The 27,982-nt window shown below is 39.8% G+C and overlaps 2 long non-coding RNA genes and 13 other non-coding genes across 15 annotated transcripts; 4 read left to right on the top strand and 11 right to left on the bottom strand.

The window, feature by feature from the left end:
• Positions 1 to 1,258: 1,258 nt before the first annotated feature.
• On the bottom strand, positions 1,259 to 1,331 carry trnak-cuu (transfer RNA lysine (anticodon CUU)). The gene has a single exon. It is a non-coding gene; the product is annotated as a tRNA-Lys (tRNA).
• Positions 1,332 to 1,745: 414 nt separating this feature from the next.
• Positions 1,746 to 1,819, top strand: trnan-guu (transfer RNA asparagine (anticodon GUU)). Its single transcript has one exon. It is a non-coding gene; the product is annotated as a tRNA-Asn (tRNA).
• A 135-nt stretch (positions 1,820 to 1,954) lies between these two features.
• trnaf-gaa (transfer RNA phenylalanine (anticodon GAA)) lies at positions 1,955 to 2,027 on the bottom strand. The gene has a single exon. It is a non-coding gene; the product is annotated as a tRNA-Phe (tRNA).
• Positions 2,028 to 2,939: 912 nt separating this feature from the next.
• trnaw-cca (transfer RNA tryptophan (anticodon CCA)) lies at positions 2,940 to 3,011 on the bottom strand. The gene has a single exon. It is a non-coding gene; the product is annotated as a tRNA-Trp (tRNA).
• Positions 3,012 to 7,197: 4,186 nt separating this feature from the next.
• Positions 7,198 to 7,308, bottom strand: trnal-caa (transfer RNA leucine (anticodon CAA)). The gene is made up of 2 exons: positions 7,271 to 7,308; positions 7,198 to 7,243 (listed from the first exon to the last, which is right to left on the bottom strand). It is a non-coding gene; the product is annotated as a tRNA-Leu (tRNA).
• A 341-nt stretch (positions 7,309 to 7,649) lies between these two features.
• On the bottom strand, positions 7,650 to 7,722 carry trnak-cuu (transfer RNA lysine (anticodon CUU)). Its single transcript has one exon. It is a non-coding gene; the product is annotated as a tRNA-Lys (tRNA).
• A 414-nt stretch (positions 7,723 to 8,136) lies between these two features.
• On the top strand, positions 8,137 to 8,210 carry trnan-guu (transfer RNA asparagine (anticodon GUU)). The gene has a single exon. It is a non-coding gene; the product is annotated as a tRNA-Asn (tRNA).
• Positions 8,211 to 8,345: 135 nt separating this feature from the next.
• On the bottom strand, positions 8,346 to 8,418 carry trnaf-gaa (transfer RNA phenylalanine (anticodon GAA)). The gene has a single exon. It is a non-coding gene; the product is annotated as a tRNA-Phe (tRNA).
• A 911-nt stretch (positions 8,419 to 9,329) lies between these two features.
• Positions 9,330 to 9,401, bottom strand: trnaw-cca (transfer RNA tryptophan (anticodon CCA)). Its single transcript has one exon. It is a non-coding gene; the product is annotated as a tRNA-Trp (tRNA).
• A 2,654-nt stretch (positions 9,402 to 12,055) lies between these two features.
• On the bottom strand, positions 12,056 to 12,166 carry trnal-caa (transfer RNA leucine (anticodon CAA)). The gene is made up of 2 exons: positions 12,129 to 12,166; positions 12,056 to 12,101 (listed from the first exon to the last, which is right to left on the bottom strand). It is a non-coding gene; the product is annotated as a tRNA-Leu (tRNA).
• A 344-nt stretch (positions 12,167 to 12,510) lies between these two features.
• On the bottom strand, positions 12,511 to 12,583 carry trnak-cuu (transfer RNA lysine (anticodon CUU)). The gene has a single exon. It is a non-coding gene; the product is annotated as a tRNA-Lys (tRNA).
• A 415-nt stretch (positions 12,584 to 12,998) lies between these two features.
• On the top strand, positions 12,999 to 13,072 carry trnan-guu (transfer RNA asparagine (anticodon GUU)). Its single transcript has one exon. It is a non-coding gene; the product is annotated as a tRNA-Asn (tRNA).
• A 135-nt stretch (positions 13,073 to 13,207) lies between these two features.
• trnaf-gaa (transfer RNA phenylalanine (anticodon GAA)) lies at positions 13,208 to 13,280 on the bottom strand. The gene has a single exon. It is a non-coding gene; the product is annotated as a tRNA-Phe (tRNA).
• Positions 13,281 to 14,959: 1,679 nt separating this feature from the next.
• On the top strand, positions 14,960 to 19,562 carry LOC131702954 (uncharacterized). The gene is made up of 3 exons (XR_009309623.1): positions 14,960 to 15,730; positions 17,410 to 17,702; positions 18,751 to 19,562. It is a non-coding gene; the product is annotated as an uncharacterized LOC131702954 (long non-coding RNA).
• Positions 19,563 to 22,497: 2,935 nt separating this feature from the next.
• On the bottom strand, positions 22,498 to 27,661 carry LOC131702951 (uncharacterized). The gene is made up of 2 exons (XR_009309620.1): positions 27,092 to 27,661; positions 22,498 to 25,196 (listed from the first exon to the last, which is right to left on the bottom strand). It is a non-coding gene; the product is annotated as an uncharacterized LOC131702951 (long non-coding RNA).
• Between the last annotated feature and the right edge of the window lie 321 nt (positions 27,662 to 27,982).

The following is a 27,982-nucleotide window of genomic DNA, read 5'->3' as shown; positions in this document are numbered from 1 at the left end:
ATGAAGTAGAGCTTGCCAGCTGGGGGTGACGGTCTGCCAATAAAAGACAAGACTATATTTGCAAGGATCATTTCTAGAGTGAAACTGTTTTGAAGGGATTGGTCTCGGTATCCACCAGGAGGAGTGGGAGTGTTTTCTTCTCAGCACCGAGCTGACAATAAGTTCAGTTGTTTAAATCATTAAGCAAATTTCAAATGGATCACTGCTAATGTTTTAAACAATTTAAGAACACTTTAAACAGTAATGTGATTTGCACTACGCAGGACTAGATTGAGCTTAAATAAAGACATTACACCTGAAAATAACTTGTGCTTACCCCCACTTACAAGGAAAGTGTCCAACTTTGTATTTGTCCTCATAACGTGTTAGAAAATGTAAACAGCAGTTGGAGAATGCCGAAGTCTATCATCCCAGCATGTTAAACGAGGGCATTTCTCATGTAAACTACATCCACTAATAGATGGTTTATACTGTTCTCAATGGTCCGCATCCCAGCCTGAGACCACGATCCAGTGGTCGACGGAGATGTTTTTCAAAGTAATATGTTATTTGGAATATTAAAACAATCAAGTTAAATACATGTTTGGCCACAAAATATTTTTCAGTGACTTCATCAAGTAGTCTGTTTACAACAAAAATTGCAATCTGTGTTAGGAACACTATTTTAGTCTGATTTAAAATGGAAATTAAAATGGTATTGAGTGCTGACAAGAGTTTGGTATTAGCTGTTGATTTCCTTAAAACAATCTTTTATAGTAAAATGAACACATTTATTCCTTTTAAAAATAAGTAAAATTGAACTGTCAGAAGTGGGATTTGAACCCACGCCTCCATTCAGGGACCAGAACACACAATTCTTTGGAAAGACAATGTCCTTTAGTTTGGCGTCTTAGACCAACCGGCCATTCTGACAAGCTACGTTTGTTATTGTAGAAAACTGCATTATTTATTTCAGCACACACTAGGGTTCTCGCATCAAGGCCCGATTGGGTTTATTACGCACATACCAACTGATGCTCCATGAATGATGTTAAGACAATTCTAAAAAAAAAGAAACGGATTGAAGCCAACCCAAAACAGTAAGATTATTTATTTCAATATCGTTATAGCTATAAACGATGCATGCTTTTTACAATAGCAATTGCTATATGCCAATGACCAATAAGTTATTTTGTTGCAATACTGTATACAATGTGAACAGAATCAGACTTTGCTCCGTTGTCTCGAAGAAACATCTTCAATTTGTATTTAAAAAGGACGCCCAACGTGGGGCTCGAACCCACGACCTTGAGATTAAGAGTCTCATGCTCTACCGACTGAGCTAGCCGGGCTGACTTTTCGAGGTTTCTTTCACTGTAACCAACTGAGCTATTAATTTGTCATCTTATTTGAGAAAATAGTGAATGACAGAACCAAAGATTCCAAATATAATCCACTGAACTGTAGCTTTCTTATCATAATGAAAACAGATTACACATGACCACAGTTCTGTATCAAAATTAAGTCGTAAGTATATGGTTTCCATTGTAGCTATTTACACACACTGCTCTGTTGTCTCCCAGGGTGTTATCTAACAAAACGACATATGCTGTGCTGCCATAATTGATTACATAGACTTTCCTGCCCCGTGTTGCTTTCTTCTTAGATGTGATCTCAGGTTCTGATGACTTCTGCTCCCTCGATCACGTTCTGCAGCATCTCGCCTTGCTCATCACTCCCGTATGCTTTGGATGCTTAACAGGGTGGTCTCTGTGGCGCAATCGGTTAGCGCGTTCGGCTGTTAACCGAAAGGTTGGTGGTTCAAGCCCACCCAGGGACGATGTTTTTTGCATTTCTTAATCACATTAGAAAATGGCACTCTGATACGCTGTTATTTCATCCAATTACGCTGAAGAATAAATGTGCTCTGTTTTTTTAGTTCAAAATAATACACAACCAATATCGTCTTGTTGTTTGCCGAAACCCGGGATCGAACCAGGGACCTTTAGATCTTCAGTCTAACGCTCTCCCAACTGAGCTATTACGGCGTGACAAGACTGAGGTTTCGAGATAGCATTCTTTTTGGCAATCCAGTAAACCTGTAATGAAAAACGTTCAACAGCTCGGCAACACCATAACAGAATCCGATGCCTTTACAAATGCTTTTCGAAACTGTTAAGTTTTCTCCCAAATGCGGTTCTCAACAAATGTTTTTTTTTTTTTTTTTTTTGTATTCCTTCCAGAGTAAGTCCAAAAGTCAAACACTGGAACTGGTTGCCTGAAAGTGCCGCGCTTGAACTGCCTCAAGAAACGCTAAGCTCTAAAACGTGTACATAGAAAGTCTTTTAACATCTTTAACACAATCATCTGTATTCCAATAGCGGTTAATCCACAGGGTGATCAATAAAGTGACTGCTGGCTTTGTTTAAATATTAACGAGATGTTTTCAGGATTCACGCGTATTCTGAACAATCACAATAGAATATGGTAGTGAAAGGACAAGCAAATAACAGGTTTATTGGCTCTGGTCTTGTATCATCACCCTGACTACTGTCCGTAAGAAAGTGGCATTAATAAAAACGTCATTATGCAAAGTTCCCAATGCGCAAATACGCAGCATATTTACACTTCTTCACAATCTTAAACCTTCCCAAATGAATTTAAAATACTTACTGAAAGGTTACGCACATTTTCACTATCTCATGCAAGGAAGTGTTAATATGACTTTATTACCCAACTGTGTCAATGAAGACTGGTCAACAGTAATTTCGGATTCACTTTAGTTTATTGTGCTGTATCAAATGAAACATACAAATGAATCGCAATACAATAAATATCTGTTTGATCGCTATACAATCAATATGTTGTATAGGCTAAATTGTATAAATAAATGTCCGGAAACAGTCAAATTCAAACACGTTAAAAAATTAAATAGTGCAGAATAAAAACAAAGGCGGCTTTGACCTCGACGTGATTTGAACACGCAACCTTCTGATCTGGAGTCAGACGCGCTACCGTTGCGCCACGAAGTCCAGGAGTAACGGCAGCTTGTTATGCAATGCTAGAGTGTACAGCAAGCATGCCAAACACATGGTAATGCCGACGCTGATACTAGGAAAACACGCGGTATCACCAGGGTCATGGGAAACAGCCAACTCAATACTTGTTCGTAGCCAGCAGGGCTATGAAGTTGTCGGAAGTGTGTTTGATTCTCATCTTTAAAAGTAAAGAAAACATAAAACAATACGATTTGCTTTTAGAAATTTCATTATTTGAAACGTGGGCATAAACACAGTTGTATTGGCTGGGAATCATATGCCTGTGTTTATTTATTTATTTTCTGCACGTATTAATTAGTATTGTGTGAATATTTTATTTAGATCGTGTGTGAACATTTTACATACATACATCGTTTTTTTTTCTTTTCAGAATTTTCATAATTTTCTGTTTGCTTTGCAATGTGATTTTGCTGTGTTGATTATTATTTGTCTGTTTTGTTTGGTGCACGGGTGAAACGGAGTTCGTAATTAAAGTATTTTTTTGTTTTGTTTATCAGAAGCACTGTGCACACGGACCTCAGGTCCCGCCCCAAACAATTGCAGGTAACTGTACACACCTGGAATTAGAAGGGCTTTGAGGTATAAAAAGGGTTAGGAACTAAGAGACTGGGAGCATGGAACTAGGAGATACCGGAATAGGAAAGAGAGAGAAGCTGAGGGAAGTAAACGAAAATAAAGAGGACGAGATTAGACAGCGAGTGGTTGGGGTTTTTTTGTGGACGGACAGTGTCAGTTTCGTTTTGTTATTTTTTCTCGTAGACTCACTCTGGGAGGACTGCGGAATTTGGTGATTGAAGACATTTGAAAAGAGGTACGGACAAGAACCTTTGCGTTCGTGGTTTATGTCAGGATATCAGGATCTCTCCTGAGGACTTCAGCTGAAGCGCAGCACCCTATGGAGAGGGCTGCCCAAACAGGCGTCTGGACAGGAGCCCTAAGAGGAGGTCTGGACCAGAGAGTGGATGACGTATGGTTAAGTGAACAAATACACATTAAAATGCATCTAATGCTCAAAAATAACACAATAATTCAAATAAACAAACTGTGCAAAAAAGGAAAACCAATCCAATTAAAATTCAAAAATCATAAGTGATAACACTGAATAAAATAATAATCAACACATTCGTCACCCGTGACATTACCACCACTGCGATCTTGAAAATGTTTGTATGCCACAGAATTTAAGATCTGAAACGGAATGTTTGGCATCTACAAAATGTCTAGCTAGTGGTGGATGAATATATTTTCTCCTAATTTAACTTTTATGCTCGCTCATTAATGCGCAATTGTAACTGTCTAGTAGTTTTACCATCATATTGCAAATGGCTAGGACAAGAAATCACATTAATGACATGAGCTGAAGCACAATCACTTGTAAGATACTGTTAAATAAGATACTCTTTTTTTTCATTGTATGGCTTGTACATTTTCTTAGTTTTAAATGTATTATCACAGGCGGTACACTTACGATTTGGAAAAAAAATCCAGTAGATTTGTCCAGTACACCTAGATCTCTCGAACATCTAAACGAGTCAGCCCTTAATAAAGGCCGTCCGTGTTCATTTCGGCGTTTATGACATTGTCTATACACAACAGCTCTTATGTAATCCTATTGGTATCGAATCGATCGCAATTAATGTGTTCCATGTTTCCAGTCAGTTTGATAGTTTTAAGATTTCCATTACACGAGAGTAGATGTTAAAACTTCATGCTGATTTGAACTCGGCTCTCGCCAAGATAAGCACCAACTAAGACGTAGCTTTACAGTAAACTAATGTGATCCATATGTGTCTCCCTCCATTTACGTTTCCTTCCATATGATGATGTAGATATCCTTCTGTCTGGTGTTAATGGCTGAAGTGTAATGCTGGCTCCAGGGATCAGCTTATTTTGCCTCCCTGGTGCATCAGCACACACAACGGCTGCGATGCTGGCTCCGGGGATCAACCAAAGTGCGGCCTCCCCAGCGCATCAGCATGACAACCGTCTGGATTGAGCTAAGTAGGGTACATCTCTGGGGTTTTCAAGTGGGCACCTTCCATCCTCAGTGTTTCGTCGACTAGCCCACGACACCTCAAGAGGGCTCGACGGTGATTCTGGCATCCCAGCATCACCCCCCTCCGTCCCCCACTCAACTCAGCCCAGCTTACTTACCTGTCCCCAGCCAGAATCTTTCCGTCTCAACCACAGCCAGTTGCTGCTCCTCTCTGCTGCTTCAGATAAGTTCTTCACTGTGCGACGCAACTCTTGGCCACTGAATCCGACGTCTCTGAGAAACCGGGTTGTAGAGTGTGCCACAAATCCTCGACAACCCACTTCCACTGGGTAAACCCGAACTCTCCATCCTCGCTGTTCCGCTTCAGTGGCTAGTTGAGCATACCGCAGTTTCTTCCTCTCATACGCCTCATCTATAGCATCCTCCCATGGCACTGTTAACTCTACCAGGTGAACAAGGCATGCTGATCCAGACCACAAGACAATATCTGGTCGAAGGTTAGTGGTGGCAATCTCAGGTGGAAAAATAAGCCGTTGACCAACATCTGCCAGCATATTCTAGTCTCTAGCAGCTTCCAGTTGTCCTGGGCGAGGATTGGTTTTAACACCTTTTCTTGGTGGTTGCTCTCCTGGGCGGAGGAATGTTGTCTTTTGTGTGTAATGTTTTGATGGAACAGGTGGCAACTTATTGGTCATGTTACGCTTGTCTTCCAATGCTAAGGCCAAACATCGCAGCACCTGGTCATGGCGCCAAGTAAACCGTCCTTGGCTAAGAGCCACCTTACATCCTGTCAAAATGTGCCTTAATGTTGCAGGTGATGAACACAAAGGACATGAGGGATCCTCTCCTACCCAGAGGTTTAGGTTCTGTGGTGATGGGAGAACATCATATGTTGACCTGATGAGGAAACTGATCCTGCTCTGTTCCATTGACCATAGGTCTTGCCAGCCAATCTTGCGTTGTTCCACACTCTCCCATCTCATCCATTCTCCCTGTTTGGCCTGGGAAATGGCCTTTATACACCTCATCCTCTCCTCCTGTTTTTGCACCTCATTGACCACCAGCTTCCTCTGTTGAGCTGAGGCTGCCTTGTGCCATGTAGGAGGAGCTGAACTGAGACCAAGAACCCCTCTTCTATGCTGAACTTGCCCCATTATATCACCGATTCTATATTACATTCTGAATATGAATAGAGCTGAATTATTAATTGTTGATAATACTTAGAATACCAGATACATATTTAGCATTAAAAAGCAATACATGTGATTTATTTAAACAGTCGTTCATTATTTTGTGTATCAGCGGCCACACAAAGCTGAGCGCAGTGCGGTATACTGTAATGATGCTCCAGTCAGTCTGTCCGGACTGCACCTGAACCATCTTAAAAACACGAAGCCCCTAATAAGCTAATTTGTAAAAGTTAGTAAAGAGTTGCGCTAATATAACAAAGCTAAATTTGAACTCCTAGCTGGTACAACGAGAGAGGACGAGAGGGCGGGGCAGAGAAGGAGGGGGAGACGCTGCTAGGCAACCGGCTCGTGAACATTCCGCTCAGCTGAGGAGAGACCGTTAGGATTTAAAAATGCGAACTTTCCGAGCGGCGTTAGGCGCTTCGTTAAATTAACACACCGTTGCTGGCATTTGAATATAACCGTATTTTAAATACTCAAATAGGACTGTATTAAAATATATATGTTTTTCAAAGTAATGTTATTTGGAATATTAAAACAATCAAATTAAATAACACATGTTTGGACACCAAAATATTGTTCTTCCTCATAACGTGTTAGAAAATGTAAACAACAGTTGGAGAATGCCGAAGTCGATCATCCTAGCATGTTAAACGAGGGCATTTCTCCTGTAAGCTGCGTCTAGTAATAGATGGTTTATACTGTTCTCAATGGTCCACATCCCAGCCTGAGACCACGATCCAGTGGTCGACGGAGATGTTTTTCAAAATAATATGTTATTTGGAATTTTAAAACAATCAAGTTAAATAACATGTTTGGACACAAAATATTTTTCAGTGACGTTAACAAGTAGTCTGTTTACAACAAAAATGCACTCTGTGTTAGGAACACTATTTTAGTCCGATTTAAAATGGAAATTAAAATGGTATTGAGTGCTGAAATTTATTATTTTTAAAAATAAGTAAAAGTCAACTGTCAGAAGTGGGATTTGAACCCACGCCTCCATTCAGAGACCAGAACACACAATTCTTTAGAAAGACAGAGTCCTTGAGTCTGGCGCCTTAGACCACTCGGCCATTCTGACAAGCTGCATTTGTTCATGTAGAAAACCGCATTATTTATTTCAGCACACACTAGGGGGTCGTATCAAGGCCCGATTGGGTTTACGCACATACCAACTGATGCTCCATGAATGATGTTAAGACAATTCTAAAAAAAAGAAACGGATTGAAGTCAACCCAAAAAAGTAAGATTATGTATTTCAATATCGTTATAGCTATAAACGATGCATGCTTTTTACAATAGCAATTGCTATTTGACAATGACCAATAAGTAATTTTGTTGCAATACTGTATACAATGTGAACAGAATCAGACTTTGCTCCGTTGTCTCGAAGAAACATCTTCAATTTGTATTTAAAAAGGACGCCCAACGTGGGGCTCGAACCCACGACCCTGAGATTAAGAGTCTCATGCTCTACCGACTGAGCTAGCCGGGCTGACTTTTCGAGGTGTCTTTCACTGTAACCAACTGAGCTATTAATTTGTCATCTTATTTGAGAAAAAAGTGAATGACAGAACCAAAGATTCCAAATATAATCCACTGAACTGTAGTTTTCTTATCATAATGAAAACAGATTACACATGACCACAGTTCTGTATCAAAATTAAGTCGTAAGTATATGGTTTCCATTGTAGCTATTTACACACACTGCTCTGTTGTCTCCCAGGGTGTTATCTAACAAAACGACATATGCTGTGCTTCCATAATCGATTACATAGACTTTCCTGCCCCGTGTTGCTTTCTTCTTAGATGTGATCTCAGGTTCTGATGAGTTCTGCTCCCTCGATCACGTTCTGCAGCATTTCGCCTTGCTCATCACTCCCGTATGCTTTGGCTGCTTAACAGGTTGGTCTCTGTGGCGCAATCGGTTAGCGCGTTCGGCTGTTAACCGAAAGGTTCGTGGTTCAAGCCCGCCCAGGGACGATGTTTTTTGCATTTCTTAATCACATTAGAAAATGGCACTCTGATACGCTGTTATTTCATCCAATTACGCTGAAGAATGAATGTGCTCTGTTTTTTTAGTTCAAAATAATACAAAACCAATATCGTCTTGTTGTTTGCCGAAACCCGGGATCGAACCAGGGACCTTTAGATCTTCAGTCTAACGCTCTCCCAACTGAGCTATTTCGGCGTGACAAGACTGATCTTTCGAGATAGCATTCTTTTTGGCAATCCAGTAAACCTGTAATGAAAAACGTTCAACAGCTCGGCAACACCATAATAGAATCCGAAGCCTTTACAAATGCTTTTCGAAACTTTAAGTTTTCTCCCAAATGCGGTTCTCAACAAATGTTTTTTTTTTTTTTTTTTTTTTGTATTCCTTCCAGAGTAAGTCCAAAAGGCAAACACTGGAACTGGTTGCCTGAAAGTGCCGCGCTTGAACTGCCTCAAGAAACGCTTAGCTCTAAAACTTGTACATAGAAAGTCTATTAACATCTTTAACACAATCATCTGTATTCCAATAGCGGTTAATCCACAGGGTGATCAATAAAGTGACTGCTGGCTTTGTTTAAATATTAACGAGATGTTTTCAGGATTCACGCGTATTCTGAACAAGCACAATAGAATATGGTAGTGAAAGGACAAGCAAATAGCAAGTATTGGCTCTGGTCTTGTATCATCACCCTGACTACTGTCCGTAAGAAAGTGTCATTAATAAAAACGTCATTATGCAAAGTTCCCAATGCGCAAATACGCAGCATATTTAAACTTCTTCACAATCTTAAACCTTCCCAAATGAATTTAAAATACTTACTGAAAGGTTACACACATTTTCACTATCTCATGCAAGGAAGTGTTAATATGACTTTATTACCCAACTGTGTCAATGAAGACTGGTCAACAGTAATTTCGGATTCACTTTAGTTTATTGTGCTGTATCAAATGAAACATAAAAATGAATCGCAATACAATAAATATCTGTTTGATCGCTATACAATCAATATGTTGTATAGGCTAAATTGTATAAATAAATGTCCGGAAACAGTCAAATTCAAACACGTTAAAAAATGAAATAGTGCGGAATAAAAACAAAGGCGGCTTTGACCTCGACGTGATTTGAACACGCAACCTTCTCATCTGGAGTCAGACGCGCTACCGTTGCGCCACGAAGTCCAGCTGTAATGGCAGCTTGTTATGCAATGCTAGAGTGTACAGCAAGCATGCCAAACACATGGTAATGCCGACGCTGATACTAGGAAAACACGGTGTATCACCAGGGTCATGGGAAACAGCCGACTCAATACTTGTTCGTAGCCAGCAGGGCTATGAAGTTGTCGGAAGTGTGTTTGATTCTCAGCTTTTAAAGTAAAGAAAACATAAAACAATACGATTTGCTTTTAGAAATTTCATTATTTGAAACGTGGGCATAAACACAGTTGTATTGGCTGGGAATCATATGCCTGTGTTTATTTATTTATTTTCTGCACGTATTAATTAGTATTGTGTGAATATTTTATTTAGATCGTTTTTTTTTTCTTTTCATAATTTTCTGTTTGCTTTGCACTGTGTTTTTGCTGTGTTGATTATTATTTGTCTGTTTTGTTTGGTGCACGGTTAAAACGGAGATCGTAATTAAAGTATTTTTTGTTTTGTTTATCAGAAGCACTGTGCACACGGACCTCAGGTCCCGCCCCAAACAATTGCAGGTACCTGTACACACCTGGAATTAGAAGGGCTTTGAGGTATAAAAAGGGTGAGGAACTAAGAGACTGGGAGCATGGAACTAGGAGATACCGGAATAGGAAAGAGAGAGAAGCTGAGGGAAGTAAACGAAAATAAAGAAGACGAGATTAGACAGCGAGTGGTTGGGTTTTTTTTGTGCACGGACAGTGTCAGTTTCGTTTTGTTATTTTTTTTCCGTAGACTCACTCTGGGAGGACTGCGGAATTTGGCGAATGAAGACATTTGAAAAGAGGTACTGACAAGAACCTTTGCGTTCGTGGTTTATGTCAGGATATCAGGATCTCTCCTGAGGACTTCAGCTGAAGCGCAGCACCCTATGGAGAGGGCTGCCCAAACAGGCGTCTGGACAGGAGCCCTAAGAGGAGGTCTGGACCAGAGAGTGGATGACGTATGGTTAAGTGAACAAATACACATTAAAATGCATCTAATGCTCAAAAATAAAACAATCATTCAAATAAACAAACTGTGCAAAAAAAGGAAAACCAATCCAATTAAAATTCAAAAATCATAAGTGATAACACTGAATAAAATAATAATCAACACATTCGTCACCCGTGACATTACCACCACTGCGATCTTGAAAATGTTTGTATGCCACAGAATTTAAGATCTGAAACGGAATGTTTGGCATCTACAAAATGTCTAGCTAGTGGTGGATGAATATATTTTCTCCTAATTGAACTTTTATGTTCGCTCATTAATGCGCAATTGTAACTTTCTAGTAGTTTTACCATCATATTGCAAATGGCTAGGACAAGAAATCACATTAATGACATGAGCTGAAGCACAATCACTTGTAAGATACTGTACTCTTTTTTTTCGTTGTATGGCTTGTGCATTTTCTTAGTTTTAAATGTATTATCACAGGCGGTACACTTACGATTTGGAAAAAATCCAGTAGATTTGTCCAGTACACCTAGATCTCTCGAACATCTAAACGATTCAGCCCTTAATAAAGACCGTCCGTGTTCATTTCGGCGTTTATGACATTGTCTATACACAACAGCTCTTATGTAATCCTATTGGTATCGAATCGATCGCAATTAATGTGTTCCATGTTTCCAGTCAGTTTGATAGTTTTAATACTGTATTACATTCTGAATATGAATAGAGCTGAATTATTAATTGTTGATAATACTTAGAATACCAGATACATATTTAGCATTAAAAAAGCAATACATGTGATTTATTTAAACATTCGTTAATTATTTTGTGTATCAGCGGCCACACTGAGCTGAGCGCAGTGCGGTATACTGTAATGATGCTCCAGTCAGTCTGTCCGGACTGCACCTGAACCATCTTAAAAACACGAAGCCCCTAATAAGCTAATTTGTAAAAGTTAGTAAAGAATTGCGCTAATATAACGAAGCTAAATTTGAACTCCTAGCTGGAGCAACGAGAGAGGGCGAGACGGCGGGGCAGAGAAGGAGGGGGAGACGCTGCTAGGCAATCGGCTCGTGAACATTCCACTCAGCTGAGCAGAGACCGTTAGGATTTAAAAATGCGAACGTTCCGAGCGGCGTTAGGCGCTCCGTTAAATTAACACACCGTTGCTGGCATTTGAATATAACCATATTTTAAATACTCAAATAGGACTGTATTAAAAAATATATGTTTTTCAAAGTAATATGTTATTTGGAATATTAAAACAATCCAATTAAATAACACATGTTTGGACACCAAAATATTGTTCTTCCTCATAACGTGTTAGAAAATGTAAACAGCAGTTGGAGAATGCCGAAGTCGATCATCCTAGCATGTTAAACGAGGGCATTTCTCCTGTAAGCTGCGTCTAGTAATAGATGGTTTATACTGTTCTCAATGGTCCACGTCCCAGCCTGAGACCACGATCCAGTGGTCGACGGAGATGTTTTTCAAAGTAATATGTTATTTGGAATTTTAAAACAATCAAGTTAAATAACATGTTTGGACACAAAATATTTTTCAGTGACGTTAACAAGTAGTCTGTTTACAACAAAAATGCAATCTGTGTTAGGAACACTATTTCAGTCCGATTTAAAATGGAAATTAAAATGGTATTGAGTGCTGAAATTTATTATTTTTAAAAATAAGTAAAAGTCAACTGTCAGAAGTGGGATTTGAACCCACGCCTCCATTCAGAGACCAGAACACACAATTCTTTAGAAAGACGGAATCCTTGAGTCTGGCGCCTTAGACCACTCGGCCATTCTGACAAGCTGCGTTTGTTATTGTAGAAAAACGCATTATTTATTTCAGCACACACTAGGGGATCGTATCAAGGCCCGATTGGGTTTATTACGCACATACCAACTGATGCTCCATGAATGATGCTAAGACAATTCTAAAAAAAAGAAACGTATTGAAGTCAACCCAAAAAAGTAAGATTATTTATTTCAATATCGTTATAGCTATAAACGATGCATGCTTTTTACAATAGCAATTGCTATTTGACAATGACCAATAAGTAATTTTGTTGCAATACTGTATACAATGTGAACAGAATCAGACTTTGCTCCGTTGTCTCGAAGAAACATCTTCAATTTGTATTTAAAAAGGACGCCCAACGTGGGGCTCGAACCCACGACCCTGAGATTAAGAGTCTCATGCTCTACCGACTGAGCTAGCCGGGCTGACTTTTCGAGGTGTCTTTCACTGTAACCAACTGAGCTATTAATTTGTCATCTTATTTGAGAAGAAAAGTGAATGACAGAACCAAAGATCCCAAATATAATCCACTGAACTGTAGTTTTCTTATCATAATGAAAACAGATTACACATGACCACAGTTCTGTATCAAAATTAAGTCGTAAGTATATGGTTTCCATTGTAGCTATTTACACACACTGCTCTGTTGTCTCCCAGGGTGTTATCTAACAAAACGACATATGCTGTGCTTCCATAATCGATTACATAGACTTTCCTGCCCCGTGTTGCTTTCTTCTTAGATGTGATCTCAGGTTCTGATGAGTTCTGCTCCCTCGATCACGTTCTGCAGCATCTCGCCTTGCTCATCACTCCCGTATGCTTTGGCTGCTTAACACGTTGGTCTCTGTGGCGCAATCGGTTAGCGCGTTCGGCTGTTAACCGAAAGGTTGGTGGTTCAAGCCCACCCAGGGACGATGTTTTTTGCATTTCTTAATCACATTAGAAAATGGCACTCTGATACGCTGTTATTTCATCCAATTACGCTGAAGAATGAATGTGCTCTGTTTTTTTAGTTCAAAATAATACAAAACCAATATCGTCTTGTTGTTTGCCGAAACCCGGGATCGAACCAGGGACCTTTAGATCTTCAGTCTAACGCTCTCCCAGCTGAGCAATTTCGGCTTGTCAAGCCTCCTTTTTCGAGATAACATTCTTTTTTAGAATAGTTGTAATATAATTACGTACATTTCTAAACAATCCGTTAGTAACATAATATCAAAGCGCTATAATTTATTTCAGCTCTTATGAGACAAGTATCTTTGCGCATTATATCATCCTTGATTGCGAAATGTAATATTAATTAATTGCTTCAGTTAATATTTAAAAAAACTACTTTGCTAACAGAAGAAAAACAAGCTAGCAGAGGATGGTTTCGATCCATCAACCTCTGGGTTATGGGCCCAGCACGCTTCCGCTGCGCCACTCTGCTACAGCTGTCTCATGACTGAATTACCAGCAGCAGAAAAAAAAAACTGAACATCGTTTTAACCAGTCACACGGCAGTGGCCGGGCCGAACCATGGAAACGTTGCAAATCAGAGATGATCCGTTTTCTTTTCTCCCAAATACGGTATGCAAAGTATGCAACTTTTCTGCCCACTTTGATCACAGGCAGTTTTATCCCCCAGTTTCGGCAGCCAATTCCAATATTCTGTCTCTCGAAAGCATCTTAAATCGTGGAAAGCGCTCTTTGTTTAAAATTACACTGAAGACTTATTTTGTTCGACCAGCCTTACAATTAGATATTTTGTTGTTTTTAAGTAGATTTTGTGAAGCGCATATCGGGCGCTATAGAAAATATATATGATTAATAGATAGATTGATTAATTGAATGTTAGCCTGCGTTCGATCTGGCAGGTTTAATTCTTCAAAAGACAACGCCGAAGGGTCTGATAAATGACACTGTAATTATCTGAGATGATGCATGTAGACAATAATGTAAAAAATATTATTATTTATTTATTTCTTAGCTGACGCCCTTATCCAGGGGGACTTACAATTATTACAAGATATCACATTATTTTTGCATACAATTACCCATTTATACAGTTGGGTTTTTACTGGAGCAATCTAGGTAAAGTACCTTGCTCAAGGGTACAGCAGCAGTGTCCCCACCGCGATTTGAACCCACGACCCTCCGGTCAAGAGTCCAGAGCCCTAACCACTACTCCACAACTGGTTGTTTTCGAATTTGTATTATTTAATTTCATTTTTCTTTTTAAATGTAGAGCTGTTTTATAGTTATTAATGTATTATTATTAGGTTTGTGGTATTAATATCATTTATAATGTTCATTATTAACGTCGGTATTGTCGGTATTAAACACAGACAGATATGAGGTTCAGTCCAAACAGAGCGCCGAACTCAGCGAGGTCCAGCAGGGGACAGTAACTTCACACGGGGCCATTTCATCAACCATCACCTCAGAAACACAAACAAGCAAATCATTATTATTCTCCATTTTTAAAAGTCGCTCAGCGCTCTCCTGTAGCAGAGCGTTAAGTCATTTAAATTCAGCTCCGTGTGCTTTCTGAGCGGCTCACTTACTTAACGCGCCTGAATGCATCGCATTGAACACAGCGCTGAAAGAGCCAACATGGCGAACTCTGGCATCCAGTTTCATAACCGCCTCCATAGGGAGGCCAGCCAATCAGACTCACATGCTGGGGATAGAGTGTTTCTACAGCCAATCAGGCTCACATGCTGGGGATAGAGTGTTTCTACAGCCAATAATACGCGATGGATCCAACCAGACCCGCCTTCTGCTAGTGACGCTTTCATTTCAGTACAGGAAATAGAGAGGTTTGTTTTGTTCATGTGTGGAGAGGTGGTTGCAGTCAGTGATGATTTTACAACACGCTGTCTCCTGCTGTTTAAAATATGTAGGCTGGGATGAAATGTTTTCTAATAATTAGTGATTTTTGTGTTTGTTTATCACCTTCACGGAGTTCCGTGAAAAGGAAAGCATCCCTTTTCTGTGTTGAATTTCACACACAGAGCGGAGCGCGTCAGTCGCAGCTACAGACAAGTCGAGCTTTTCAATGAGATGATTTACTGAGAAACAAACGCGTTGAAGCTCCAGCAGAGCTCTGCGCGATTCTGAAAGACCAAAGTAAAGTTACTCCTTGCAAAGCCTGTTGTTTGTGTTCTTTCTTTATCACACCAGAAGAAGTGATGAATATATATTTGAATGGGAAGACTACAGTAAAAAATAAATATTACTAAATACAAACCGCAGGCGGCGTTTCTGATTGAAAAGAGGATTCCGCTAGACCAGTCTGAAACTCAAACCAGTGAAGATGGACGCGTCAGTGTGTCCGTGTCGCTCTTTCAAGACGAGCTCGCCTCTACCATCGAGCACGCAGTGAAAGCGGCTCTACACACCGTCTTGTGCGCGATTACTAAAGCTGTCGGCAGCAAATTCACTGAATTCAGAGTGGAAATGGAACAAAAAGGAGAAAGAGAATGAAAGTCTGAAGCTGAGATTGGAAATATCAGAGAACGAGCTGAAAGCTGTGCGAGGGTGTATAAACGCTACAGATGCAGACATTAAACAACCTTTAATATTTCAAGGTAAGATTGATTTTATTGTGTGGTATTGCTTGGTCAATCAAACACCTTAAACCACCTTCTATTGGAAAGATTTTGGTTAGAATTTTTCTTAAGACACGTTTTAAAGTGTTTGATTATAATAAGCGCAGCTCTGTCCTGATATTGGTTATAAAGAGTCAAATCGAGGCATTGTATTATTTTATATATTTAAATAGGTATTCTAGAAAGTACTAGATTGGAAAATCTTAACCAGTCTAATTTAGGAGGCTTCAATGGCATCCTTCTGGTAAAGTGATGTCTTGTATAGAGTCCCACTGAGACAGTCACAGACCATATTGCAGAGGGTTAGAATAATGATTTGTGATTTAATATCAGCATACAGGCAGCAGCACATCAGGTTTCAGTGTTTGATTGAACTGTTTGACTGTGAATCTATTTTTAGATAAATGGTTTCATTGTATTCCGCTCCAGTGCTGTTGAGTTTGTCTTTGGTACAGTCGCGGCTCATTCGCTGCTCGTTCTTTTGCTTCAGTCCTGTTTCCTTCTTGTTCCACACACACACATTTACACGATCTTTCCAGACCTCACTGTGTGAATAAAGGGGCGGCAGCAGCACCCTGCCTGCACCAATCCGCTGTAAGATTTTGGACCCGAGTGGTTCCACAAGTTCAATTAAGGGTTGAAGTTGGAGGAAGTAAATACAACACAGTAAGGTGTCAACTGAATTGTATCATTTTATTGAGTCTCTAGATTGAGTCTCTAAATAAAGTACTTTGTTCAGCTGATGGTAAACAGAATTAGGAAACAATCGCTCATATTGCTTATAAACATTTACTAATCCAGGTTATTATTTAAGAGCAGAGATGAGTTTGCACAGGATACATACAGTAGGGAGAGCCACACCATTACAAATGTATTTTAATACTACAAGGGATGTTATTGGATTTATATCTACAGGTCATGTGATGTTGCTCAAGTAAGCTTCCAATGTTCTGCCTAATGATTATTACACAGGTGGAGTTTGTACAAAAAACATATTGCTGCACTTGAAAAAGTTTGAGTTGTGTAAATCACCTGTTTAAATGAAACTGCTTTGAGAATAAGCAGGTTATCCTGCTGCAGTCGCTTGTCTGCTCATTGTATTTGACACATTGAAACTTGTATTCTGCGTTGACCGTTTCCTTCAAAACCGTTCTCACAATACAGGATCAGGTAACAAAAAGACATTCCTCAGACACTTTGCTAAGACTGCAAGTCTCCAGGCTTGGTTTCTAAGCATGTTTGCAGTAGAGAAATGGATGTTTGCATTAGAACAATGCAAAGGCAGAACGGCGGTCATGATGGTGATTGACAGGGAGGTAGAAGTGGATGCAATGCTCCAGTGTGAGGCTACAGGAGGTGAGAAAGCCCAGCAGCACTGAGTCTTGTACAGGACGTAGAATAAAAAGATGTTCATATGAAAATGCCTTTTCCTTCACTTTGTTCATAGGAACACAAACACAGCGTTAACCGACAATTGCAATGTAGAATATCAGGAATGGTATCAATGCCATCATGTACCTAAACCACCAAACTATTATACCGGCTCACCCCTATACGAAATAACTGAGGAACAGTAACTTTAAATCCCTGATCAAAGCAACTAACAAACCTAGCTGGTAAGTAAGAGATCTAATTGTATACAGTTTTGCTTCCCACAGATCCCAAAGAGAGCCACGCTATCCCTGAATCTGAAGCACAGGAAGGGCCAAAGATAGAAGCAGGAGTGCTGTGCAAGTCTAATGCAGGTTACAGAGCTGGCATGTGTTAAAGATGAAGAGGTCCCTCAACAGGAATGTGTTCCTATTAAAGAGGAATTCATAGAGCAGGAATGTGTCCCCATCGCAGAGGAACTTCCTCATGAAAATCATGCCTGTACACTTGTGGTAGAACAACAAGCTGGGATCCAACCTGTGTGATGACTCTCCATCTGAATGTGAACTGGGATTCAGAGGTAATCCTACAAAACAAGCAGCATTGAGCTGCCTGTTCATCCTGCAGAACCTGGTACTGAACACCAGCAGTGTGCTTGAGATTCATATTTTAACCAAGGGGAGCTGCCCAACCACTATGTCAACAAGGACATCACTGTGCTTGCTCCTGAGGCACCTGCTAGATGTGAAGCCGCTGCCACGCCTCTTTAGAATGCTGTGAGATCAGCGGTGTCCAATCACGCTCCTGGAGGCCATTCCACTCCACATTGAACAGGTTCAGTTATATAAAGTGATACTCCTGTGTCTGGATGGACACCCCTGTGTTAGATCTTTGCCTTTCCTCATTCCTGGTAGACTGTTTGCAGTTCTGCTCCTACAGCTTTACAGAGCTACAGGGATCACATGTCTCATCACTGGGTGATGCCAAATCCAGTCGGGTTGCTCAGCGTCACCAGAAGAAACATTTCAGTAGAGAGTTTCTGTGGAGAATGTATGCAGCAGGATCACCAACATGAGTCTTATTTTATTTCTTACACTTTATGCAAATACAATATAATTTTTAAACGCTCATCTCACTGCAACTATCCCGAGGACTGTAATGTTTGCTCGCAATGCCACATTTCACTTTTGTGTGTCTCACAGTAAGCATTGCTGTGTTATTATTGTCACAGTACAGTAAGTATGTGTGTGGAGGTGTTCTGTACAGCAGACCAGCTCAACAGATAATTTCTATATTAATTATGAATTATCAAAAAACAAATTAAATATTAGATACATTGCAGTACTATCAAAATGCAGGTACTAAATAGGATTTTTCATGATGCTCTGTTGGCTCGATTTAAAATATTCCATTTTAAACATTAAAAAAGCATGTTTTCATTTTCCACTTGGCTGACATGTTGACATCATTTTTGCTGTTACTGAAACTTGCGGGACACTAACTGGTGAATGAATCCACCTCATCTCAAGCAACCAATCACTGAACTGCTCATTCACTTGTGTTCAGAACAGTGCATGTGGAAAAATGCTGTACAATAACCTTTGTCTCTCTTCTCTTTCTTTCTTTAGCTTCTAAAGTAGATGAAGGAGAACACGACTCCACTCTATCAGCCCAGTGCAAAAACGCTTCTAGAGGCAAACCACAGTGCAAGAAACACAGAGAAACAACAAGAAGAATATGTGAAGACATTGAGAACTCACTCAGTTACAATCGCTTCCTTACAAGACAGACACCCACTTACTGTGGAGAGTACAGAGACGGCACATTCTGTATGTTTTAACAATTCTGAAACCCAGGGCAACTTGAAGACCTTGCCTCATTCTATTAAAGGTGGGAAGAGTTCCTGTCAATTAGATGCTCCTGAAACTCACAAGGGAAATCCCACAGGAGGGACTCCGTGTTCCTGGGCTGATTGTGGGAAGAGTTTCAATCATATATCACTGCTTAAAAGACACCAGCGCGTTCACACAGGAGAGAAACCTTCTCACATACAGACCAGTGATAAGAGTTTTACACAGTTAGGAAACCTTCATTCAGTCAGTTAGGAAACCGCACAAGACACCATAACATTCACACATATGTGTAATCCTATCCCTGCACTTAGTGTGAAGAAGTTAAGTCAGTTGCAGGCTCTTACAGGACTTGAGAACATTCTTAGAAATGCAGACACTTGGGGACACCTAAACAACAGGAGTGCATTCGACTAAATACAGAAATATTAACTGAAAACAAAAGAATAAACTTGCTTGATAAATAGGGTCACCCCTAATCACAATCTGTTCAGATCAAAAACTCACCAAAATCTGTGTTCATCATGTTGTTGAGCATTCTGATTGTGTTACATCACATTAGTAATATATTAAATAGATTGTTATTATGAGTGCAAGTTTCTCTTTTTTTCCTCCTGCATTGCTCAGCCTCTTGCAGTGTGTTGTGTGGAATCTTCCCTGATACCATGGTGAATCTGTGGTACCTCAGGACGCAGCACAGTATACCACAGTTATCATGTGGGCAGCTTGAAGTGTAAAATCAATACTGTTTCCAGCAGGGTGCGCCAGAGACCTTTTAGCACTTTAATGGGCTGCATACCATTGCTTCTTAACGAGGTGATTTCTGCTCCAGATGTGTTGAATACTCCCCTCTCTCTCTGGGGGACTCTATTAAACAAACAGGCACAAGGTATTTAGAAATCACAGCTTTATTACATCAGCATAGATTCTCTTGTGTACCAGTTCTCTGTGCATGGAAACAACATTTTCATGAGCCATCTGCAAAAACAGCACAAGAACTTTACACATAGCTAATTTATATAGCAGCCCCCACCTTTCCCCTTCATTTGCATGACGTTGTGTGAAAGCCGGGTTTTCTCAAGTAAAATAAACTGAGCGAATGGGAACCCGAAAAAGCATTTTGCACAAGACATTTTTATTAAGCAATTCCAGTGGTTTGCAGAAGTATTCACCCCCCTGCAAAGTTTTCACATTTTGTTGGCACCTGAGCGTACTCCACGACGCTTTCAAATTAGACTTTACATGTAGAATCTACACAAACTACTCCACATTGATAAAGTTAAAGGTCACAAAATTAGTGAAATAGTTTTAGCCTGTATGTACTCAAAGTGGTTTAACTTGTAGATAATTACATTCAGGCATATAAAGACTTTCAAGCTGCAACTCACATAGTGAACCAACAAAGCAACCATGAAGTCCAAGGAGCTTTCGAAACAAGTCAGGGATAAAGTGGTAGAGAGGCACAGAGAAGGGTACAAGAACATTTCAAAGGCTCTGATTATCCCTCTCAGCACAGTGAAGGCCATCATTAAGAAGTGGAAGATGCATCATACCACCCAGACACTACCCAGATCAGGTCGCCCTCCCAAACTGAGCAGCTGGACAAGCAGGAAACTGGTTCGGGATGTCACTGAAGCCACCAATGACCTTGAGAAATCTGCAAAGTTCTGTGTCTATGGTGGGAGTCAGCATTCACACATCAACAATAAGCCAGTCCCTACACAAAGCTGGCCTGTATGGATGGGTGGCAAGAAAGAAGCCATTACTCAAAAAGCAATTGAACTACTGGTGACACATTTGCTTTTTATATTTCCATATTTCAGCACATGCATCAGTGATGTGATATCCATCAAAGTTCCTTTGAAATGCACAATCAGGTGTTCAGTGGGAGCAGTGGTCACGCTTCATTTGAAGTGCTGCTTGTTTAGTCTAGTAACTGTTAGCAACGAGCTCATTAAATCTATCAAACATTGTTCATTGTGTTCTTAATGGTTGGTTAATTAAAAAGTAACCTATTTATGTACTAATAATGTCATATTATTGGAATTGGGAGTGGTTTGTTTAAAGGAACTATTGAAGCTAGTACTGTAGTAATGTTTAGCAGTGAGATCAGGTTTAGTTTTATTACCATATACTCACTAGGAATTGACGCATGCGCTTATACTTGAGTATGTGCTGTTTTCTGTGCAGGTGCAGTTACTCCTTTGGTTTCATATAGAAGCTTATGCACCTGCATTTGAGTGTAATGCAAGGTGTGGAGGCTCACATGTTCATATATTGCATTACAAGTTAAACACCATATTTATTCTTTCTCTTTGAATTCCAAATGTTGTAAGACAGATAAGGGTGTCTGCTAAGAAATAAATAAATAATAATATTTTTAGCTTGTAATAATATAATAATAACATCTTTATTTTTATATAGCACCTTTCATAGTGGACCACCATCTCACAGTGCTTTACAGAGGTAGGCTGTGAACTGTGCATTATATGCAGAGTCACTTACAATAGGGCATTGATGTAATAACATAAGAAAAGTTATGAACAAAATCAGGGAATTTAATGCATCAATACTTTTCTAGTAGCTGACTGATCCCTGGCTTTCATCGAGTTGGCTTTTAAAGACATCCTAATGACTCTGCAGCAGCACCATTCTAGTGACCCATTTCAAACACTCCCAACTCTGTGAGAAGTGTCTTCTCTAATCCTTCTTTGTTCCAGGCTAAATAGATTCAGTTCCCTTGTCTGTTGATTGTCTGTTAACTCCACTGCAAGGGATGTTGCCCAGTCGGAGGAGCACGTCAACCCGAGCCCTTTTTGACTCTGGGTGTAATAATAAATGTGTCAATTAGCAGACGCTGTTATCCAAAGCAACTACACAGACTAGGGAATGAACTATACACCAACAATTTCTGCTGCAGAGTCACTTCCAATAGGACCTCGGTTTTACATCTCATCCGAAGGACAGAGCACAAGGAGGTTAAGTAACTTACTTTGAGAAGATGTGTCTCCTAACCTCTGTCCTAAGTCTGTCTCCACTTATAACTGTGTACTCTAGTCCTGGTCTCTCTGCTGTGCTTGAAAGAGTGACTACAGTTAACTCCAACTTTTTAAAACCTTTAGTCTCTAGTCTTTTTTCTGTTCCAGACTGAATTGATTTAGTTCCCTCAACTGTTCTCAGCATATTTAGGGTTGGTTGAGTGTACAAGGAAAACAACTGACTCTGGAGAGGAGTTACCAATCAATGCCAGCACACTGGAGATCCAGAATTCAGAACACAGAACCAGGGAGGACATTCGGCCCATCAGTGCAGCAGCTGATTGATCTCAAACCTGTTAAGTCGGGTCTTAAAGGATCCCAGCCCTAACAACATGACTTGGTAACCCATTCCATCCCCTCACCACACTCTGTGAGAAGGTGTCTCCTACCCTCTGTCCTATGGCTATTGTTGTGTGAAATTTTAATTACTTTAAATTGAAAAGGAAGTTGATGTGGAGGTAAATAAGACAATTACTACACAGAGTAATTCCAAATAAGGTCCGCTTTATTTCACACCCTTGATACAATAATAGACAAACACACATACAAGAATATATTAATCAGAGATATAATATACTCATAGAGACGCAACTGAACTAATCCTTACCCTTCCAAGCAGATCGGGAGAGCCCCTCGACCCTGGCAAGAGAAAGCAGCTGTCTCCAAAACTACCGAGCAGGACTGCGCAAATCCTCACGGCTGACTCTCCTCAACAAAGGTTCACAGATCAATACTCATAGAGACGCAACTGAACTAATCCTTGCCCTTCCAAGCAGATCGGGAGAGCCCCTCGACCCTGGCAAGAGAAAGCAGCTGTCTCCAAAACTACCGAGCAGGACTGCGCAAATCCTCACGGCTGACTCTCACCAGAGCAGGGGGGGGAACCCGTCCTTTATAGCTTACCAAGTTAGGCTTCCGCGTGCGAGAGAGTAATTGGCCAGATCACTTTCTCGAGGCTCGCCCTGTGAATCATTTCTGTAAGCTATCCCTTTTCCCATAACATTCTGAGACAAACAAGATAGATAAGCGATACAAAAACAAGTTAGTTGAGCAGCACGAAAACAAGTTAGATAAACAGTACAGAAACAAATTATACAAGCAGTACAGGTTATTACAGGGCAAGGGCACAGATGGACTCGAACGCATTTCTAGAACTTTCTAGAACACATTTTTTTTATTTCATTCGGTCCTTCGGTCGAGATTCATCTGTGCACTGCCAAATACATTGTTCGCTGTGTAATTCTGCGAAGATAGATACATAAACATATTTGCCATACACATAAAAGAAATACAATCCCCAATAATATTAAGATGGGGTGGATTAATATATTTAATACTCCTTTAGCCTTTGGTGACCATCCCTCAAATATGGACCACCACGCATCTTGTGCATTACGTTCAATAACTTTCCCTAACCCTAAGATTGTATTTTGTGCCATTATCGTTTTAATTTTTAATACAGTAGCATTGTGTTGATGTTGTTTTGCTAGGTCAACTAATTCAGACGATTGATTCAGCAATTCTTGATGTTTTTGCAGGGAAATGTGAATTCCTGAATGAAGAACCTCCCACTGGATCCTAGTGAGAAGCTCTTGCTGGGAATGATTGGTTAACAAATAAGTACCATTTCCCCAATGCCAAAGATATATGTCTGATAAACACCCAGAATAAGGCACATAAGTAAGTTGTGGATGGGCATGCACCGTACTTATACATAATTTATGAGGGCCAACTTCGTGCAAAATTTCCCTCAACGGCTCATGTCTCCATTATTTCTTCCTTCATTGTTTTTAAAAGGTCACCCGCAAATATTCTACAATCTATTGCTTTGGTCAAATTGCGCAGGGCTCCCTCTGTTCCATCCATTAGCTCATATATAGCTGTACCCTGGAGCCTAATCCCTTGGTTTACATACATCTGTCCATTCCCCAATCTTTCTATTCCTTCTCCCACAGTACTTGCTATCCAAGTTTGCCCTTTTGACATTTGATAAATATCCCAGCTGTTTGCAACAGAATTTCCTGCACCAAACCAGCCTGCTATTTCATCAAAAAGCCCCCTCTTACTACGTTTCTCATTACCTTCACACATTCTCATTACCTTCACACATTCGTTTGGCTATTCGCTCTTTGTAATCTTTTATTGTACTACCTATTTCCCTTTGAAGCCAATTCTGGATATTGGTGTGTTGCTTGCAATGCTGTTCAAACATAACAGTTAGATTTGTGAACTTATACATTACCATATTTTTCAGTAGAACAGCTGTTTTCAATTGGTATTTCCATTCAACATAGGATGTCCCATTACATTACAAGTACATATTAATATAGTATTATGTTCCTAACAACACTCCAAATAATCCATTGCAAGACGCCAACCATTTTACCTCCCTAACATGGATGGCAGATACAATGTCTTAACAATACCACTCTTAAGTGTCATGAACAACACAAACTCCATACTCCCAGTGCCTCTAGAGGGCAATTTTACAACCTTTGCAGTTTTTGTTATTTTACTGAATGTGATTAGTAATAAATTACATGAGACCTTCCCATCTCTGCACTCCAGGATCGCTGACATATTACCTTTAGTATCTTTAAACTAAGACAAATCTTTTCACCAATCATACATCTATACCCCAAGTTTATAATACGTAGTTTCATTATCAGGTATGTTAACTGAAATTAACAGTCCCCATTACATCCCCAAAAATGTACTGTGTTTTGTTGTATTTTTTACATAGTTTAGTTTCTAATTTATCGGTACAGTATATCAAAGAAATGTGTGTATATTGCATTTTTGTGTTAACTGAAATTAACAGTCCCCATTACATCCCCAAAAATGTCACTTTAACGTCATCATAAATATTTCTTCTTTTGATATGCAGACCGGAATGGTTCCCCATATGTAAGAATGTCTCTGTGGTTTCAGATACTTCCTCATGACCGTCTCTCAGCAACTTACACTCTTGTTCCAGATATATGGTAGAGCTTAATTACTACATATCATGGACAAGCATTGTAAAGTTATGCAGGTTAATATGTACAGTTACTGTTTGCATATCCAAATTGTCCCACAAGTGTACTGGAACTTTCTGCACAAACTCTTCTGAAATGGTCCTCTCAGTTCCGATGAACAGCACTGTGCTTCCATTCCACCTAAACGCCATCAGTATTATCTCGGGACCTGTGGAGAACAAGTGCAGTATTTATTCTTTTGATCAATATCTGATTTAATTTCAAAATTCAAAAGGGTTAATTCTTGAATAGTCTCTTTTTCATCTGCATTGATAATGTTATTGCAATTCTAAGAATCGCCAATGTCTGTTCATTCTATCTTGTATTTTTCTCAGAGCCTATGTCCACCCCATATTGTGAACATAATATAACATATCAGTTCCAGCATGAACCTGTAGGAGAAGAGAAAAGCCTTAGACCTGTGTCTGTACTCTGAAAGTAACTACAAATCTCTATCTACTTCATTGCTCACAATTACTACTCTAAAATAACTGCATCAGTGCCCTTGCTTATCAGTGAAACTAGTTTTCGTTTTCAAGCCAGTTTTCACTCCCTCATTTTTGTATTGCCAATTTCAAATTGGTTTCTCCCAGTTTGTCCATTATCTCATATGGACCTCCCCAATCAGCATTCCAGACCCCCCCCCCCCCCCCCTGCTTTTTTTTTTTTTTTTTAATTCCAAATATTTGGACCGCTAAAACTAGCCGGTCCTTCCATCCTCTCAGTATGTTGCCACTACTTTAATTTCCTTCAATTGCATTTTCATCATTTATACCCTATATTCACATTAACCAACAGGCTGTCTATCATGCTAGTACCACAATCCATCAAGCCTGCAGTCCTATACTGCACCATCAATAATCTCATGTCACTCACGATTTATTCATGTTTCAGTTATCACATTAATCTAATTATCATCACCTCTCCTGCAAGAAGCTCTGTAAAAAACTAATTGTAACCAACATAAACAAAACACATCGTAAACATGTGTGCAAACATCCCATTTCACATCACTCGCGTAGCTCTGAGTGACACTGCTTTTGTCTCCTGCATCACTGCCTAATAATAGGATCTGTGCTCAAGTCCAAAAACTCAGAGTAATCTCCCACATCCACACGCACATTCCCTGCTCCTGTTACATGAACGTATACATTACTGTTCTATATATATATATATATTCCCTTTTTGCCATATTTTAAAACATAGTCTATGTTCTATATTCTCCAGTCATCCATTTGATGACCCTCAATATTATCTTCTAACATATTTGGAGTTGATCAGACTCCCAACAAAACACAAAACTAACAGACAAACAACAACACTTTTAGTTTTATCTTGTTTTTACCAATATTCCATGTTTAAAGCTATGCTTAACGAAGCATAAACTTTTATTTTGGTTTATTGCCATTTAATTTACACTTTTGTATGTGCTATTTGGGCTTAACTGGAACTTATTGTCTGATTGTTCCTTATCTGTATCACCTAATGTGGACAGTTAAGTAAGAGGCTTATCCTATTGCCCCCTTATCGTGACTTATAAACCAAACAGTAAAAACAAAGACAAAACAGGTGTACCAAACCCTCTCAAAACAAACATAAAACATAAATCTGAGTATGCCCGTACATGTTAAGCACTACAAACCCGTATAACTAGTCCTTAGACATATTGTATTTTGCTCGTTTCAATAGTTTACACCAAGATTCTGGCAGCCCTCCGCCTTTTCTCAATTCTAGTGCCCCATCACTAATGGTTTCATCCCATTCAGGCAGCACCTCAGGCTCAAGCCCCTTATTCTTGCATTTAAACATTATGATTATTTACGTCCAAACTTCCTTTTTAGAGTCCTGCCGACAACGCCAATAATGTTGTGTGAAATTTTAATTACTTTAAATTGAAAAGGAAGTTGATGTGGAGGTAAATAAGACAATTACTACACAGAGTAATTCCAAATAAGGTCCGCTTTATTTCACACCCTTGATACAATAATAGACAAACACACATACAAGAATATATTAATCAGAGATATAATATACTCATAGAGACGCAACTGAACTAATCCTTACCCTTCCAAGCAGATCGGGAGAGCCCCTCGACCCTGGCAAGAGAAAGCAGCTGTCTCCAAAACTACCGAGCAGGACTGCGCAAATCCTCACGGCTGACTCTCCTCAACAAAGGTTCACAGATCAATACTCATAGAGACGCAGCTGAACTAATCCTTGCCCTTCCAAGCAGATCGGGAGAGCCCCTCGACCCTGGCAAGAGAAAGCAGCTGTCTCCAAAACTACCGAGCAGGACTGCGCAAATCCTCACGGCTGACTCTCACCAGAGCAGGGGGGGGAACCCGTCCTTTATAGCTTACCAAGTTAGGCTTCCGCGTGCGAGAGAGTAATTGGCCAGATCACTTTCTCGAGGCTCGCCCTGTGAATCATTTCTGTAAGCTATCCCTTTTCCCATAACATTCTGAGACAAACAAGATAGATAAGCGATACAAAAACAAGTTAGTTGAGCAGCACGAAAACAAGTTAGATAAACAGTACAGAAACAAATTATACAAGCAGTACAGGTTATTACAGGGCAAGGGCACAGATGGACTCGAACGCATTTCTAGAACTTTCTAGAACACATTTTTTTTTATTTCAGCTATCCACACTTAATTTCCAACAGTGCCCTCTGACCCTGGTGTCAGTGCTATGCTTGAGGTATTAGTTTTGGTTAACTTTGTCAACACCTTTCAAGTTTTTAAAGACTTCAGTCAAGTCCGCCTAATTGTTCTGTGTTCAAGCTAAACAAATTCAGTACCCTCTTCACAGCTCGTTCCTTTAAGCCCTGGGATTAGTCTTCGCCTTTATGATTGCTTCCCTGTTGCTGGTAGAAATTAGTCTATCACAACACCAAGGTCTTTCTCTCACATCCACTGGGTATTTCAATCCTATTTTTTTCCTGCTAAAAAGAGA

Source organism: Acipenser ruthenus, chromosome 32 (genome assembly GCF_902713425.1).
Source record: "Acipenser ruthenus chromosome 32, fAciRut3.2 maternal haplotype, whole genome shotgun sequence".
In the NCBI taxonomy this organism is placed as follows: Eukaryota; Metazoa; Chordata; class Actinopteri; order Acipenseriformes; family Acipenseridae; genus Acipenser; species Acipenser ruthenus.
Note: the sequence above shows the minus strand (reverse complement) of the source record. Positions and strands in the feature narration are given on the sequence as shown.